Raw genomic sequence first — 6,116 nt, forward strand, 5'->3', positions numbered from 1 at the left:
GACCGGATTTGGTGTGTGGTAGTAACAGGTAAATGAACTTTTTTTTTTTTTAATTATTTGAATAAATATGAGTGCTTGTCTATAAATACACAAACAATATACACATGTGTAATTTAAGTGATCTGGGTAGCTCTGTTTTGGAAGTTCAGTAAATGCTAGAAATGTGTTTTGGAGTTTGTACGTGCTTTTTGGAGTTTGTATATGCTTTAGAGTTTGTACGTGCTTTGTCCCTGAGGCCATATATAAACATATATAAATCAAACCACTTTTTTTAACATTAGTAATTCCTTTTCTGCATAATTTTATATTATTGTTAATGATTAAATAATTAAAGCAACAAAACAGCCTGAAGAGCCAGTTCGGAGCCGAAAGAGCCGGCTCTTTTTAGTGAGCCGAGCCAAAAGAGCCGGATCTCTAAACAGAGCCGGAAATCCCATCACTACTGTACACCGTGTTTGTGTTTTCCTCCAAAAACAATAAGTTCCTTTGGAGCAGCCGTTCAACGCCTCTCTCTGTCTCTAGCAAGCAAACTTGACCCAGACAACAAAGTAAAGCTAGTTTTCGGCTACGAGCCCGACACAGAACCCACCGTATTAGCCAGAGGTCCCTTTACTACGGTTCGGAGCCGTGGACCTTCAGTAACAGTAATAAATCACAGCAATAGTACATTCATGTAGTTGTAAACAGCATGATAATATATTAAGTAATCCAAAGTATTCAGAATACGTTACTCTCATTGAGTAACGTAACGGAATACGTTACAGAATACATTTCGGGGCATGTATTCTGTATTCTGTAATGGAATACATTTTAAAAGTAACCTTCCCAACACTGTGTGTGTGTGTGTGTGTGTGTGTGTGTGTGTGCGCGCGCGGTTTTACCACAAAGGTCTGCTACCCAGTTGGAATTAAAGATTATCCAGTATTCTGGGCTGTAGAATCTACTGTAGCATCGCAGAACAGAGCGTGTCCACAGTCCTTTGAGTATCCCAGGGGAGCTCTCCTCTCCTCCTCCGCTTCCTCTGTCAAATGCTGCTGCTCGGATAATTATTTTCTTTAGTACCCGGGCGTGTAAAAAGCTGAGTTTTTGGGCGTAGTCTTGCATGCACAGAGTCTGGCAGAGGACTGGCACAGCCGATGCTGTCGTCACCTTCCGGCATAACAGGTCAGGTGGGGCAGGATGTTCGAATGATATCAATTCATCTTGAGCTACAAACAACATTCTGGCTGTCACAAGGTAGAAGCCGCATCAGTTTTTAACACAGCAACTTTTATATATGCTCAAGAGTTATCAAGAGTTAAAAAGATATTTTAACTGGCCTAAAGGGCTGGATTGATTACATTGTAGGTACAATATCATAAAGATAGCCTACAAGTCATAAAGATAAAGAACAGGCAATGTCTTTATTTTATATATAACCACATTGTGAATCCTGTTCGTTGAAGACTATTTAACAATATGAGTAAAGACATTACACATAAACACACACACACACACACACACACGCAAAACAAGACATTGGACATGCAAACGTAGCAGCCACGATAAAACAAAACAAAAAAACAAAAAACAAACAATATGTTCGGGCTTTTCCCTGTTGATTTTCCTCTTTTTGTTATGGTAATGTTTTTTCAAAGGCAAATATACTTATACGTTCACGTCCATTCCGAGAATTCTGGCAATTTCCCTTAAGGAAGTCGGTGACATTTCTGAGTTCTTATAAGCGATTATTATTATTTTCTCAGAGGTCCGCAGCAGACCTTATGAACTAGACAAGCAAAAATGCCACTTACTGCCGTTGGGGGTGAGTGGATGAAAACAGGACAAAGACACGGTGAAAGCGAGGCAGAGGTGAATAACCAATGATTAAATGCGTAAAGAGAGGCGTAAAAACACGCAGCGAGTGAAAAAGGTGAGTGAAGAAACAATGCGTCATGGAAATCCCCCAGCAGCCTTGATCTATTGCAGAGTGAATAGAATAGAATAGAATGCTTTTTATTGTCACTATAAACATGTACAATGGTATACACAGAGCATCTCCTACTCTGCGCAGACATGTCAGAAAGAAAGAAGAGTGAAGTCCATAGTTATGCAGCACTATATACAGATGAACAGTATTCAAAAATAACAAATATTCAAACATCGAAAAAAAAGTGTTATATATGTGAGTGTATAACAGCCATACAGTTCTGTCATACAGTCTGATCACGAAAACGTAAATACCCACATCAAGGCTTACTGCAGTAAGAACCAAGGTCAGTATCTAGTGCATCTGCAGCAGTTGTCATAGCATGACACTGATTCTTAGAGCGCGTAAGTCTGTTAATTAGAGTTTGGGAAATATCCAACATACCTGTGTGCAGCTACAAAGAAGTCATTCATCAGGTTTTGCAGCTATTGTTAACGCATGAGCTCACGTCAAAATTGCAAAACAACTGGAAAGACTGTCCAAGTTTGTGGTTCTTCACCAAACAAGAGCATGTATCAGAACAAGCTGTGTGTCACTGTAATTTGACAGGTTTTTTTATTGTTTTTGCAACCCGCACACACTAAAACACTCAACACCCCTGACTTTCTGAAGCTTCCCATTATACCGGTTATACTTTCTGTAACAACGTTTAATGTGCTGTATTTTATCAAGAGGGATGATTGGTGGACAATGCATGTTTTGATAATCACTTAATTATTTCAGCTATTTTACAAGCAAATATGCTGACTTATCAACATCTGCTTATCTTTGTCTGATATGACAAAGGTCTAGGTAGTCTAGGTATCATTCTGCAAAAGACCAAATAATTAAAATAATAAAAAATAATAATTGTAGGCAGTTTGGCGATTATTAGAAATACTTATCTGCAACCACAGTGCTGTTATCCTCCACTGATTTCAAAGGGCAGTAAAGTTGATTCTCAGAATCAGTTTACAGAAACTTGACAGAGAGTCAATTAATATTTTAAGTGACTTGGTATTTTTAAGCTCGTTTTCTGAAAGATTATGTCATAATTGTCCTGAAATTTGCTGTCCAAAGTCCAAAATTTCTGCTGGTGCCTGTTTGTGGTGAGCATCAGATCAAAGTTAAGAATTATAAATGATAATTATAATTGGCTTCTAGTGCACTTTCAGGCCCGTGAGACTCATTTAGACTCTCAGACACTAAGCCATGGCTCTTTGCGAAATGCACACATTTCTGCATATCTGCCATTCAAAGACACTTTTTATGGAGTTTATTTTATGTAATATTCAATACTGAACTGTATGTGGGAGCCGAATCTTCAGCCCTGCTGAGAATCCATGTGGGACTTTACTTCCATGGGCATATCATGCCAGTTACATGCAAATACCGACGGGTCATTTATAGCTGACATATGAAATTATCTTGCAGACCAGTTATATATAACAGCAGAATAGTACCTGCTCAGCTGGGGTTCCAAGCAATTCAAGCAGGTACTAAAATATGACATCATACCCAGAGTGCACGCCACCAATTGGCTGGTCAGTGGCATCACTCAATGGGTTATTCACAAAAATCAAAGCTGCTATTTCTGAAATCCAGCAACGAGGAAAATGGCTACAAAAACAATGCTCTGTTCATCCAGTCTCACAAAAAACCACAAACCGAGCAACAGTTACATCGTTGCCTCGACATCCACCTTTGTTGTAGCATTCATGTCACATACTAATTATGTCACAGGACCCTCGTCAGCGTTGCTATGACGAAGACCACACACATTAGGTGGCACTCGATTGTCATGGAAAACCAATGGATCCGAGTCAAGTCGTGGTGGGTCAATCCAAGTAGGTACTAATGGAAAAGGAGCTTAATGGTATTGGGGGCCAGATGTTTGACGCCCCTGGTAAGGATGCTTGATGTAAGATTTCAGGCTATAGGACAATGAAAACTGTTTTGTAAGGACATTGTGTTATCAAGTTGTGAAATGAAAGTGTGAAGTGTTGCCCTGATGGTAGGGTATGGAAACAAATTTCAAAATCCATTCAATACTTCGTGGAGAGCATCAGCAGGATCAACGAAGCTGGAACCATTTTTTGCAAGAATCTGGAGGTTTGAGTCGATGAGCGCCACTGAATGATGGACAATCGATTGCACTCGCTCCACTCCACACTACCGAGGTAGCAGAGCTCCTTCTTCCTCAGACTTAAACCCTGCTGCCATAGAGTGTTTCAGAACACTTCAGGAAACCATTCCTACCATTCTCTGTGAGACTGTATGCAACTCCACTTTCTTTAGCAGGTCAGCAGGTCATATGCGTCACCATGCCAGAATATACCTGTTACACCTGGCAAAATGTTAAAAACCCAAAAAGACACCCACCAGTGGCAGGTGACGTTTTGCTGACTCCTGTCAGTTGTTCTTGTGTTAAACCAGATTCCTATGTGAACAACAATATGGTCAAATGTACATTTATTCAACTACCATTCTCACATTCTCTTGCACAATCTTGCAATATCAAATACTCCCAGATCCATATGTTTTTCAAGGGTCTTTTAAGACGCTTTCAGGCCTTTTTTGCATAGTGAAATCTTCTACAATGATTGAACATGAATATCTCAAAGACTGTCAAAGATAACCTGCCATGGTTACTAGAATCAACATGAAAGTGAATGAAAATGGCATTTTATTTACAATAAATGCCATTTTTTTGTATTCTATATCCTTAATTTTGTATTGTAGTGAAATATTAAATAAATAAGAAAGTTATTTTAATTATTTGTGCTCAAATATGCAACTTTCCAGGACAGCTTGAAATTGTTTTTAATATTTTAAACAGCCAGTTCACATTTTCTACCATGAACGTAAAACAGAGACAGTCGAACAGCAAATGTTCTGAACGTTGGCTGTTTTGAAACAGAGTAACCCATATGTACATTTTTGCATCTCACAGTAAATGTTAGGCCCTGACAGTGTGCGCCTGCGACCTTTTATTTTGACTATGTTGTTTATGTATATGTAAGACTGCGTTCTTCCATTTGCGCAACATCTCTAAAGTTAGAAATATCCTGTCTCAGAGTGATGCTGAAAAACTACTTCATGCATTTATTACTTCCAGGCTGGACGACTGTAATTCATTATTATCAGGATGTCCAAAAAACTCACTGAAAAGCCTTCAGCTAATCCAAAATGCTGCAGCAAGAGTACTGACAGGGACTAGAAAGAGAGAGCATATTTCTCCTGTTTTGGCTTCCCTTCATTGGCTTCCTGTTAAATCCAGAATTGAATTCAAAATCCTGCTCCTCACATACAAGGTCTTAAATAATCAGGCCCCATCTTATCTTAATGACCTTGTAGTACCATATCACCCTATTCACTTCGCTTTCGCTCTGCAGGCCTACTTGTTGTTCCTAGAGTATTTAAAAGTAGAATGGGAGGGAGAGCCTTCAGTTTTCAGGCCCCTCTTCTGTGGAACCAGCTTCCAGTTTGGATTCAGGAGACAGACACTATCTCTACTTTTAAGATTAGGCTTAAAACTTTCCTTTTTGCTAAAGCATATAGTTAGGGCTGGACCAGGTGACCCTGAATCCTCCCTTAGTTATGCTGCAATAGACGTAGGCTGCCGGGGGATTCCCATGATGCATTGAGTTTTTCCTTTCCAGTCACCTTTCTCACTCACTATGTGTTAACAGACCTCTCTGCATTGAATCATATCTGTTATTAATCTCTGTCTCTCTTCCACAGCATGTCTTTTATCCTGTCTTCCTTCTCCCACCCCAACTGGTCACAGCAGATGGCCCCGCCCCTCCCTGAGCCTGGTTCTGCCGGAGGTTTCTTCCTGTTAAAAGGGAGTTTTTCCTTCCCACTGTCGCCAAAGTGCTTATTAGTCATGTGATTGTTGGGTTTTTCTCTGTATCTATGAAGCGCCTTGAGGCGACTTTTGTTGTGATTTGGCGCTATATAAATAAAATTGAATTGAATTGAATTGAACGGTACTATTTTTATTCTTTACTCTGCTGAGAACATGCTTCCTAGTACAGGGCTCTATGGTCACATGATTAGTGGTGGTATTCTCCAACGCATGTTCAGTTTCACGTCAAAACATGCCTCTAATTTTTCCACTACTCTTTGCTCTGCTTTGAGCTTGCTGGACCGCCCATCCCTTCAA

This window comes from Neolamprologus brichardi, chromosome 7 (assembly GCF_056152115.1).
Source record: "Neolamprologus brichardi isolate AB-2024 chromosome 7, ASM5615211v1, whole genome shotgun sequence".
Classification (NCBI taxonomy): Eukaryota; Metazoa; Chordata; class Actinopteri; order Cichliformes; family Cichlidae; genus Neolamprologus; species Neolamprologus brichardi.